General features: G+C 39.2%; 1 long non-coding RNA gene across 1 annotated transcript in view; it reads right to left on the reverse strand.

The window, feature by feature from the left end:
* Positions 1-729: 729 nt before the first annotated feature.
* Positions 730-13558, reverse strand: part of LOC105710318 (uncharacterized) — a 109380-nt gene continuing 96551 nt past the window's right edge. Inside the window, exon 3 of the long non-coding RNA XR_010341221.1 lies at positions 730-1698. This is a non-coding gene — a long non-coding RNA (uncharacterized LOC105710318). The remainder of the gene's footprint in view (positions 1699-13558) is intronic.

The following is a 13558-nucleotide window of genomic DNA, read 5'->3' on the forward strand; positions in this document are numbered from 1 at the left end:
TTAGGCATGTTACTTAAAATGTTACTTTGCCTCAATTTCATTGTCATCTATAAATGAGGAGTAATGAATGAATTATCATAGAGTTATTATAAACGTTAATATTGCAAAGTGCTTAAAATGTGTATAGAGTAGTAACAAGAGCCTAATAGATGCTCAGTAAATATTATGCATTGAGAGGTTTTGAACAGAAAGCTTTGCACATGGTTTCCTACTGAAGGCCAAACCACACATGCACATTCATTGAATTACCAGAGTCATATAGCTACTTGAAGGTATGCTTTCCAATAGAACTAGTGGCCTTCCTAGGTTAACAGGCCAAATCTCATCCACAAGTGTGATCATAGATTCAATAAATATTTATTGAACCCTGGTTATATGTCAGGTATTGTGCTAGGCACTGGGGATGTAATTATGAATGATAATGTATGGCTATGGTCAAATTGTTCCTTTTGTTCTTCTGGACATTTCAAGACCTTTATAATCAATTTCATTTAAATTCCCTCTGTTCAACATACCTAAAGCTATTTCTGTTCTGGTTGGATGTTGATTAATACAGGGGCAAGTTTCTTTTCCATTGATAATATTGCTGGTACCTAGCTTTATTTGAAGTCAATTTTAGATAGTGAGTATCTGAGGATTAACACAGGCATTCCTGTCTTGCTCTTTTCTTATTCCATTTTAGCAGAGACAAGATTTACTTTCATAGGAGATAGGTGCTTTGAGGTGGAGGTGTGTATTAGTCTGTTTTCACACTGCTGATAAGGACATACCCAAGACCAAGTAATTTATAAAGAAAAAGAAGTTGAGTGGACTAACAGTTCCATGTGGCTGGGGAGGCCTTCCAATCATGGCGGAAGGCAAAAGGCACATCTTACATGGCCACAAGCAAGAGAGAAAATGAGAGTCAAGCGAAAGGGGTTTCCCCTCATAAAACCATCAGATCTTGTAAGACTTATTCAGTACCATGAGAAGAGTATGAGGGAAACTGCTCTGCATGGTTCAATTATCTCCCACTGGGTCCCTCCCACAACATATGGGAATTATGGGAGCTACAATTCAAGATGAGATTTGGATGAGGTCACAGCCAAGCCATATCAGAGTGGGAATTCTCAAAGAGAATGAGGGCTTAAGGGTGTCCTTGTCCATCCTAAGTACTAGAAATATTGGATCAAGTAAGTACCATAAATCTGCAATTTGAACTAAGTCCTGAGTGTTTCAACATAATCATTACATACATGTTTACTGTGAAAGAAACCCATTGCTGCAGATTGCCTTTTATATCCAAAGAGTGAGTGACGTTTGGTTGAATGGGCAGGCAGTGAGTTACAAACCAGGAGATGGTTCCATGGTAACCAGGACTGTTGTTCCTAAAGTCATGATATATAGCCTTGTAATCTCAGTTTCTCCAATTTTCATTTGGGATTTCATTCATTAAACAAATATTTACTAAGCATCTACAGTATGTATGGTAGAGGAATACATAAAAGCAGTGGATAAGCCATGGGTTTTAGATTCAGACAAACCTGAATTTGATTCCTGGCCCTCCTGCATTCTGGCTGTATCATCTTAGTGTACCCAAGATCTGTGTTTTACCATTTTCTATCTTGCTTGAAGATGTAGAGGACTGATCTTCATGAACTTCGTCACCTGGGATTCCATTTTTGTTGGTTTTGGCCAATGGGACACACCTACAGGAGACTGGAGGACAAGAGGGGACACAGATTGGGGTATTTATTTCTCTGACTCCCTTCCTACTTTTTTATGGTTGTAGCAACAGCTCCATCCTTCTAAAATGCATAGCTTCTGCTGGCGGCCCCTCTTCCATGGTTCTAGCCGTCAGCTGGGTTCTGATAAGGCTGTTGCCTTCCACAATGCATAGCTTCTGCTGGCCGCCCCTATTCCATGGTTCTAGTTGTCAGCTGGGTTCTGATAATGCTGGTGCCGTCCATTATTCCATCTAGGGGTGGTATTGGCTTCTCGTTTTTTGCTAATTCCTGGGTGCCTCAATGTTCCTTGCTGTTTCTCTTTACGCTGCCTACACCTCTGAAAACATTCCTCTTATTAAATATGCTCTTCAGAATTCTTTAAGTATGTCATTTGTTTTTTTCACCAGGGCCCTCACTTAGAACTCACTTGTTATACATACATATGTGTATATGTGTGCACACACAATGTCTTGAATTAATGTGTAAAGTGGGAGTTATAATACCTTGTTCTCAGAGTTGTTGTGAGGCTGAAATGTGACTGCATATACAAAGGATCTGAGCATTGTCTCTAGGACACAGGAAGTACTCAATTATGATAGCCACTGATATTAACAGATACTATGCTCTTGTGCCAGCATTGTATTCATTATGAAGTATCCGTCTGCCTCTGTATAAAATGCCCATTTTCTCCACTTAAAATACCCAAGTCCTTCAAATGAGATAACATAAAGTGCCCACCACAATGACAGGCACACTGCAAGCACTCAGTGCTTTCTGCTCTTCAAAGCTCAGCCTTCTCTGCTCCCCACCTCCTCCTGTGCAAGCAACACATTCCCTTTCTGAATTTCTGTAACTCTTTATTCCTCTGTTGGGGCTCAGAAAACAATGCCCCAAAATGAAGGCCTCAGAAGCAGCCTCAGATGTGTAGGTTTGTTCTGTGACCTTCTCCTCTCTTCCTGTCTCTCAGTCCCATGCCCTGCTGAGGCTAGCCTTGGAAACTAGAATCCTTCCCCAAGGTGGGTCATAGAAACCAAAATGCCTTTTTCCCCAAAGCCAGACATAAAACCTAAAAATATTACTCTAACTTTCCTTCTGCCCTATTTCTGTGAAAACTTGCCATAAAGAAATTATCTGACATACCTTGTTTGTAGATCATAAGACCCCCATTCCAGAGAGGGTCCTGTCCTATCCCCTGAAGGAATGCTACTCAGAGAGACCAAGAAGAATCTAGACAGACAGGCCTGGCTGGGCTTCCTCGTTCAGTTTATTAGCATTAGATCCTACCCTTTTGGTCCAATCATATTTCTACACAGCTGTCCAGACCTTCTTAAACGTAAGCATAAAAATGGACAATTTCTCCTGTGTCTTTGGGTCTTCATTCTGAAGCCTCCTATGTATACACAATAAATAAATTTATATGCGTTTTCTCTTACTAAACTGCCTTTTGAGAGTTGCTTTTTCAGTGAAACTTCAAAGGGCCCTTGGTCTCCACACCACTCTTATCCTGCTTATTACTTTCTCCTAGCACAGTGTAATAACCCACTGATGCCAGAGTCATCTACTTCATTACAACCACATTAGGGGCTAATGAGATAATCAAAATATCCTGCAAAGTACAAAGTACTATATAAATATGTTGAATTTTAACAAGTTTGTGATGTATTATGGTAATAAGCAGAGGTGAATGTTGCCCCAAACTTCTTTTTTTAGATTCAGCAGGTACATGTGCAGGTTTGTCACATGGATATGTTACATAATGCTGAGGTTTGGGCTTCTATTGAACCCATCATCCACATGGTGAACACAGTACCCAATAGCAAGTTTTTCAGCCCTTCCCACCTTCCCTCCTGCTTCTTTTTGGAGTCCCTAGTGTCTGTTGTTTTCATCTTTATATCCATGTATATTCACTGTTTAGCTCCCACTTATAAGTGAGAACATGAAGTATTTGATTTTCTGTTTCTGCATTAATTCACTTAGGATAATGACCTCCAGCTGCATCCATGTTGTTGCAAAGGACATTATTTCATTATTTTTATGGCTGTGTAGTATTCCATGGTGTATTTCAGTATACACCAGTATTCCATATACGCCAGTATTCCATGGTGTATATGTAACACATTTTCTTTATCTAATACAACACCGATGGGCACTTAGGTTGATTCCATTACTTTTCTGTTGTGAGTAGTGCTGTGATAAATATATGCGTAGCAGTGTCTCTTTGGTAGAACAATTTCTTTTCCTTTGGGTAGAAGGGGATTGCTGGGTCAAATGGTAGTTCTCCATACTTTTATATCAGCTACTTTTTTTTTTTAGTTTTTCAGAGCTTTTGGCAACACTATTTTTCCAGAAGTATGTTTATGACCATTTGATATTCAATATATATTTATAAGGAAAGAAATAGTTTGAGGGGAAAGACCTTTCAAATTCTAGGAAATCTAAATGTAGAAGAAAAGAAAAACATTTCTCTACAGTTAAAACTGTTATATATGTACATGTATGTATGTGTACACACACACACACACGTAACAGGGCTCTGATAACCCTCTTCATTTCCTTGTGAAATGAAGTTGCTTCATTTTCTTATGAAGCACAAAGAAATGTCAGTTTCACAATGCCAGGAAATCACTCCATTTGCTTTTGTGGCACTATGGTTTTAACATAACATTGATACACACATATCCAAAGAATCCTTTGCTTCAGTGATGCTTCTCTCTCATGGCTTCTTTTTTTCTGCTAGTCTGTCTTTCTCCCTCTGCTCCTACTCCATTGCTTTTCCTCATTCTTTCCTTTAAATGTTGGTATTTCCCAGAGTTCCCTAGCCTCCATCTCTTTTCTTCCAACTTTACATGCTCCCTCCTTTGGATGAGCAAATCTAGGCCCATGACTTCAAATATACCCCAGCGCCAACATGGCTCAAACCTTCATTTCTGGTCTTGTCCTGCCCAGCTTCAGAACTGCCTAAAAGTCATCCTTATTTGGATGTGCTCCACAGGCACTCCAAAGTCGACATTCCAAAGCACAGCTCATCCTGTCGTGCCCAGGACTGCTCCTTCCAATCCCGATTCCATTCATACTGGTAGTTGCTTAAGCCAGTAATCTGAGTGTTATCCTTTGCCTCACATTCTCCTTTACCTACACATTACTCAATCACCATGTTTTGACCAATCAATCCCCTTGAAATGATTCAAATCCCCCCATGTCTCTCCATCCACTCTGCTACCACTTAGTCCAGAAAATAATTATTGGTTTCTTGGATTACTGCGACAGCCATCTTATCCAAAGCAGTCTTTCTAAACTGCAAATATAACTGTCACTCTCTTGTCTAAATCCTCCAATAGCTTCCCAGTACCCTCAGAATGAGGTCCACATGTCTTACTATGGCCCACCAGACACTCCAGCCCTGTGATGTGGCTTCTGCCTACTTGCATCCTCATTCTGATCTCTTCTCTATTCTCTCTTACTTGGGCTTCTGTGCATGGTTTCCTATTTCCTGGAATGTGTGTGGCCCCATCTCTGCTTGGGTAATTCCTAATCCTCTTTAGACTCACTAAAGGCATCACTCCATTCAAGAAGACTTCCCAGGGTCACCAGGTTGGATGAGATGCACCTGTATCCCTGTTTTGACTCCTAGGACAAAGCACTGTTTTACTTGCTAATCCAAGGAGCTCTTGGCAGACAGGCATATCTTGTTATTACTGGATCTTCAATTCAGGTGTACAGAGAATGGCTTAATTAAAGCAATAGATGGTATTCCTCTCTTCCTACTCTCATCAGCCCACCTTCATAAGAATGGGTTTCAGTTCCTATAAAATAAGAAGATTATACTAGGCCCTCTTCCAGCACTAAGAACCTATGATTCTGTGGTTCCCAATGCTTATAAATTGCTGTGGGAGTGTGGAGAGTTCATGGTCAGGGTTTGGACCTTGGCTTTGTCACAGCTGTGTGATCTTGTACAACTTGGTTGACCTTCCTGAGTGTCAGACCCTCACTTGAAAAATGGGAATAGTAATATCGCTTTTACATAGTTATTATGAGGTCTAAATGAAATTAACTTAGACAACATATGAAATATGTTCTTCCTCTCCCTTCTGCTGAGGGAGCCCTTTGTTCAAAGGAGCCCTTTGTTCAAATGCTGGCTCCACGACTTACTATCTGTACAATCCTTGTCAATTAACTTCACACACAGAGCTTCAGTTTTTTTCATTTGTAAAATAAAGATTACACCTATATTATGATGTAATAAAGATTAATGAGATGATCCATGTAAAGCTTTGCAGCATGCATATATAGCAAGTGCTCAACAAATGTTAGCCACTTCTGTGATGATGGAGGAGGAGAAATAGTAGAGAAGGGAAGAAGAAGAAAATATGCAAAGCATCATAGCAATAGTTGACTTTCGACAAAGGTTACTCCCTCTCCTCTTTCCTATTCCATTCTTGGTTGGGGAAAGCTTCATTTATCCATTCTAGGGTCAAATCCCATTACAATAAAATTGTTGCCCAACTTCCCCTGCTGAATGGGAACCTTCTTGTGTTAAATTTTATTAATAATTTCCTAGACTTAAAATAATTCAGGTTACTTAATTCCATGTTTGACAACGTATAGGCATAACTCTTAGATACATAGATCATATAAACACTGTCAGATTATTTCCCTACACTTTTTTTCTTGCCAGCACCATTATAAAATTATAGAGGGATTCCATATATGGGCACCTGCATCATGCATAAATGGTTGGAGCGGAGTGGGGGTAGGGGTTCCAAATTTCCAGTGGTTTTATGGAGAAAGCCTCACCATCCCTATTGCCTAAACTCTTACCTCTGAGGTGGTTGGGGGTTTGTTTGTTTTTGTTTTTGTTTTTTTTGGTTGTTTTTTGAGACATGGTCTCTCTCTACAACCCAGGCTGGAGTGCAGTGGCAAAATCTCAACTCACTGCAACCTCCACCTCCCGGGCTCAAGCAATTATTCCACCTTAGCCTCCTGAGTAGCTGGGACTAGAGGTGCACGCCCCCACCCCCAGCTAAGTTTTGGTTTTGGTCTTGGTGTTTTATAGAGACAAGGTTTCACTATATTGCCCAGTCTGGTCTCAGACTCCTGAACTCAAGCGATCTGCCTGCCTCAGCCTCTCAAAGTACTGGGATTACAGGTGTGAGCCACTATGTCCAGCCTCAAGGTAATTGTTACAAGTGTCTTTATTTTGCCCTTCACCTACTTTCTCCTTTGAATTCTCTTTCCTCAGCTCCTTCTTATCATGCATTTACTTTTCTTACTCTTTGTTTCAGTATTATTGATGCACAAAAAACTACCCTGAAACCTAGTGACTTAAAACAATCATTTTGTTTTGCCCATGATTTGTGGACTAGGAACTGGGGAAAGACTTGTGTCTCTGATCCACATGGAGTCCACTGGGGCAGCTGAAGCTGGGAACCACTTTCCAGCTGATTTTCTCACTCACATCTCTGGTGCCTCAGTGTTGCTCAGCCAGACCTTCCCACTCCCCGCTCACCCCCTCCGCATAAGTATCTTCTTCCAGAGCTTCTTCATGTGGCTTAGGATTTTCACAGAATGGTGGTCTTAGAATAGTCTCGTTTCTTGGTGGTTGGCTTCCTACAGGTGAGAGGTGGAAGCTGCCATGTCCTTTAGGGGCTATGCACATAACTGGCATGGTGTGATTTCTGCTATCCTGTACTGGTCGAAGAAGTCACAGGCCTGCCCATCAAAGGGAGGAGAACAGACACCTTTTCTTAATGGAAGGAGTGTCTATCATTAACCAGTCACACTCTTAGTTTCAAGTTCTGTTATTCTTCCAAGATAGTATTTCAATAATATTTTCAGAGAATTTGTCTTTCATCTTCTGAAGTTTTGCTAACTTTTTCCTAATTAAAATCAGGGTCCATACATAAAAGTTATTTACACAACTAGGAATAGTCACTGACTAGTAGGAGGTGCCAATACTGTCTAGCAGAGAGACAGCTATGAATCAAACCATCACTAAATACTCACAAACTAAGTGCTGTAAAGGAAAAGGACTGGGTACCATGACCATGTATAATCATATAAATCCCATACATCTGGGGGAATTGGAAGGCTTCCCTGCAGAGGTGACTTCTGAGCTGAGAAATGAAAGATGAGTAGGTATTAATTAGGAGTGGAGAGAAATTGCCAAACTGAGCCAAGCATATGAGCAAAGTCACAAGATGGGAAGGAATTTAGCATGTTGGAGGAAGGAAGAGAAAAATCTTTGTGCTACAGCTAGAATGTCAGTGATATTGTTAATCTTGTTTTAAAGCCGAGGGTCAGCTCCTGGCTGAGAGCCCTGATACAGGTAAGGGCTCCATAAATATGCACTTCCCCACTGTTAGGGAGCCTGTCAATGATATGCAACCTACCCTCAGGACTCTTCTACAGTCTTTGCAACTAGAAGAGTGTCCCCTACAACCTCATCACATCTTACATGAGAACCATCCAGATTCAGAGAAGTCAGCATCGAAAACCACCCAAAGAAAACATTACTGAAAATAAAACACATCCTGATGGTTATTATAGAGTGGAGTTAAAATGTAAATCAAGATTAACTCACACCAAGATTATTCTACTCTTTAGAGATGATATATTACTCACACTACTATCTCTGCTATACTATATATAGTAGAGATAGTGTATACATATAGTATATTTTAATGTGAAAGCCAGAAGAAAATGGTAATTTGTGTTCATACAGGTCACATATGTAGCTACTTACTAAATTTTTCAGGGAATTTATTTAAACATCTCAACCGTCAAATTAGCACGTGCATAAATAAATGCTGTACAGATTGTCTATAATTTACTGTATAGGATATTTTATGCCTTTATACCCTAGTATACAGACTTCTATTCTCTGTTTATTGTTATTTTAATATATCAACCATAATTGGAAAAAAATGATCTATGCCATCTGCCAACTCAAAGCCTCCTAATCTCAGTTTCTCCAACTTTCTTTCTAAAAAATTTTTTTAGAAAAACCTTTAAAGAAAGGATTTTTCAAAAATATAGGGAAAAAAGGAAAGGAAATTGCCTTGGAAAGCAAATTTTTCTTCTGTGAAAATGCTGACAGATAAACCATTTTGGAGAGATGTGGGCAAGAATATTATATAGAAAAATCAGAGTTTCACTTTTATGGAAAATATGAGTTCCCACTAAAGACCATATCATCGGATACATCTTTAAAAAGAAAAGAGAAGTTTCCACTCTAACTTGCTTTTTGCTAAGAACTCTTTCTGACACCTGAATTAATTTTAAGAATTACCTGTATTAGTTTGTTCTCATATTGCTAATGAAGATATACCTGAGATGGGTAATTTATAATGGAAAGAAGTTTAATGGACTCACAGTTCCACATGGCTGAGGAGGCCTCACAATCATGGCAGAAGGTGAAGGAAGAGCAAAGTCACGTCTTACATGGTGGCAGGTGACAGAGCCTATGCGGGGGAACTGTCATTATGAAACCATCAGATCTCATGAGACTTATTCACTACCATGAGAAGAGAATAGGAAAAACCCACCCCCATGATTCAATAACTTCCCACCAGGTCCTTCTCACAACATGGGGATTATGGGAACTACAGTTCAAGATGAGATTTGGGTAGGGACACAGCCAAACCATATTATCCTTTCAGTCGTATCCTTCCTATTGTGTCTTGAACTTTACAATATTGTCTGCCTTGTTGCAATAGTGTTCAGATCCTCATTAGAACTGGTTATTGACAGGTAAGTTGGAGATCAGGGCATAGGTTTGGCATTGTCAGGGAAGACTAATGACTATCAATTGATAAAGAATGGGTTGTCAATATTATGGGGGATAGTCTATAGCATATTACCTGTATAATGCTGTATTCTATATAATTGTGTATTACTTTACAATATTTATTCTAGAAATATGGTGAAACTAATAAATGCTTTAAAAGAAATTATACTTTTATTGCTTTTTGAAAGTTTAAATTTAATTTTTATTTTACTTTATTTTGTATTTTGCTTTTAAAAGATTCATGATTTGCTATAGCCCAACAGGTAGTAGGTGAAAAGCTTAAAGTAGTTAATAATCTGAGATTATTTTTTCTCCCTCCTGTTTTTCTTTTATAAAGACACCAGAAGGAAATTAAATGCTTAATTAAATTAAACAAATTAGGCACTAATATTACCACAATCAGGGTTTGCACCACTAACTGCTTATTAAGTGTTGCAACAGTGTTCACAGGGTCTGAAAGTAAAGCGGTTTTGGCCACATATCAAAACAGGTAGTGTTATAACAGTTCCAGATGTTATGGTAACAGGCACTCTGGAGGTGGAGTCCATGTGAGCATTATCAGAACACCAGACAATTAAATCTTGCTAGTTCAGTTTGCTGGGCCTTGTCTTGATCCCTTTAGGATGAAAATGGTGCTTCCAGCTTCCATCTGTTTGGCCCTGCTTGGGAGAGAGTCATGTTGGGCCAGGCTAATCACATGTTCTGGAAGAGGTCACAAAATTCTGATTTGGGAATTTTTAGAAACCACTATGCCCATCTTACACATACTGAAATCTAAGAAGATAATATTTCCTTGTCACATTGTTCTGAAGCAGACATTCAATTAAATTCAAAGAGCACATGTCTGCTCTCATAGGAACAACTATGAGCAATTAAAAGAGAAACAGAACATGTGACAAAACAGCTCCTTCTTCAGAAGAGCAGGAGAACTAACCCACTGTGGATGGTTCAACACTGCTGTCAGAAGGCAAAATTGTGACAGAGTTAACATTCATCTTAGAAATTCTTCTATGTGCCCCTGCTCCACCCCACACACTGTGAGCAGTTCTCTATCCCTCTCTTAGTACAGGCTTAAACTACTCCCTTCCACACCAAAATGTATGTGCTCTGGAGTTCATTTCATTTTCTCAGATTCCTCTTAAGCTTCTAATAAAACCCAATAAGCTTATTTGGGCTAGGATCTCAGATAAAAGTGACTTTTCAATTCAATACTTTTATATTAAGTGACTAAGTATACTAGATACTGTGGCTAACAATCTGATTAAGAAACTGTTTCTCTATTCATCATTCTAAAAATTAGGGACAGGCAGGTGCGGTGGTTCACACCTATAATCCCAGCACTTTAGGAGGCTGAAGCTGGTGAATCACCTGAGGATAGGAGTTTGAGGCCAGCCTGATCATCTCTACTAAAAATACAAAAAGTAGCTGGACGTGGTGGTGGGCACCTGTAATCCCAACTACTCATGGGACTAAGCCACAAGAATCACTGAACCTGGGAGATAAAGGTTGCAGTGATCCAAGATCATGCCACTGCACTCCAACCTGAGAAACAGAGCAAGACTCTGTCTCGAAATAAATAAATAAATACAATTTTAAAATAGAAAATTAGGAACAATTGGAAAGCCCTACAATAAAAGAGTAGTTAAATAAATCATGGTACATCCATGCCTGTGGGATATTTTGTAGCCATTAAAAATAATGCTTTTGAAAATAATGTTTTAGTATGATCACAATTTTATTTTATTTTATTATTTTTTTCTCTCAATCCAGTAACAACAATTTTATTTTAAAACATACATAGGAGAAAAGGCTTAATAAAATATAATAACTTTTGTTATCTTTAAGAAGTGGGATTATGTGTGATTTTTGTTTTCTTTAAAATTTTATGTATTTTCCAATTTTTCTTTAAGAAGTATATACTTTATAAAATAATAAAAATCATTTCTTGTGTTTTTTTGTGGTTTTTCTTGAGATGGAGTCTCACTCTGTCACCCAGGCTGTGTGCAGTGGAGTGATCTCAGCTCACTGCAGCCTCTGCCTCCCAGGTTGAAGTGATTCTCCTGCCTCAGCCTCCTGAGTAGCTGGATGACAGGTGTGCACCACTATACCCAGCTACTTTTTGTAGTTTTAGTAGAGATGGTTTCACCATGTTGGCCAGGCTGGTCTTGAACTCCTGGCCTCAGGCAATCTGCCCGCCTCGGCCTCCCACAGTGTTGGGACTACAGATGTGAGACACTGACCCAGCCTAAAGACAATTTCTCTATGTTTAGTCCAAATTAAAAGATTGAAAACAAATTATTAATACATTATGATTAGTGCTATAGTTACATCCAAGATGTTAGGAGAACAACTACCCATATGGATGATATCACTTAATATGATACCACTCCCAATGATTTCTCAAAAATCTTCTTTTTAAACATTATAAACCAGCTAGTTTATTATTTTATAGTAAGATGTAGAACTTTTACCATGCAGACTGAAATACCCACGTCAACATGAACAGTACTTTTCTTCCTGGAGGCAGTTACATGGAAAACCCGGTTATTATCAGTTTATTATGAGTATGGAATTCCAACAAGAGGAGACTTAATTTTAAGACCTGTAACTCATCCATGAAGGCTAGGGGCCACTTTCCCACATGGGAACACCTTAGCCTCCAGAAAGCTCATTGACTGTTCCCTCCTCGTCTTGGTCTGGCTGAGCACTGCCACTGGTCAGTCACCTCCTGTAGCCATACAGTCCAGCCAACTTGGCCTAAGAGCTGTGTCTCTGCTCACTGATTTGTGTTGTTACTGCCACTGTTACTGATAGTTAAGGTTCTGAAGGGCGCATGTCAGTTGCTCCCTTCACAATAATCCTGTTTGTTCTCCCAAACCCACTCCACTCAAGTTTATCAGGTAATATGCTCTGTAAGGTTCTTTCCAACCCCATTAGCACACACACAGATTACCTACAATTCACCTAATACAACCTACTTCCTACTGAGGATTGAAGTTTTAAAGTTTTGTTTTTCCACTTTCTTGATCAGTGATTCCCAACCATGTAGGAGTTAGCAAAACCAATTCTGCATCACCACTGCAACCAAGAGAGAGATGCCAAGTGATATGTATTTTTCAAATCAACAGTATTTTGTTCTCTATAATGTAAAAAATGAGAAGATGCAGTACTCAACTTAGTACTCAATACTAGGAAGAGTCAAGTTGTCAAAAAATGTCTTTCAATGGTAGAAAAGGTTGCTTTCCAATTAAAAAACAATGCATGTATTGCAATCATGTAATAATGATAAAATTACAGAAAAAAAAATATATTCAGACTGATCCACAGCATGAATGATCACACCACACTAGAATTTTGGCTGCAACAAAACAGTGAATTTTATCCCAAAAAGTAGGTTAGGTCCATGCTGGCCCAAAACTTCAGTACCAGACCCAATAAATGAGAACATAGTGCATGATTAAAAGACATAGCATATACATCAACCATTCTTTAGTGCCCCTCACTAGGGTTTTGAGGGATGGAGAGATAAAATGTGGATGGACATGTGCATTCACAAAGGCAGAATTTTCTTCCAATTATAAAAAATCATACATGTGACCCTTTACTATGTCAAGGGCAATAGCTAAGATTTTATCTGTGGGAATCTACCTTTGAAAATCACAACAAAAATCAATAGGACTTAATATAAAGTATATAACTTTCTTAGGATGAGAACTTTTACAGAAAAGGAAGAAGGGGACAACAATAAAAGTACATTTTTGGCCAGGCACGGCGGCTCACACCTGTAATCCCAGCACTTTGGGAGGCTGAGGTGGATGGATCATCTGAGGTCAGGAGTTTGAAGCCAGCCTGGCCAATGTGGTGAAACTCTGTCTCTACTAAAATACAAAAATTAGTCAGGCATGGTGGCACATGCCTGTAATTCCAGCTACTCCGGAGGCTGAGGCAGGAGAATTGCTTGAACCTTGAAGGCAGAGATTACAGTGAGTGTAGATCATTCCACTGCTCTCCAGGCTGGGTGACAGAGCAAGACTCTGTCTCAGAAAAAAAAAAATTTTTTTTTCAT

The sequence above is a fragment of the Aotus nancymaae genome, unplaced genomic scaffold (assembly GCF_030222135.1).
Source record: "Aotus nancymaae isolate 86718 unplaced genomic scaffold, 86718_ANA_hifiasm-v0.15.2.pri h1tg000007l, whole genome shotgun sequence".
Lineage (NCBI taxonomy): Eukaryota > Metazoa > Chordata > Mammalia > Primates > Aotidae > Aotus > Aotus nancymaae.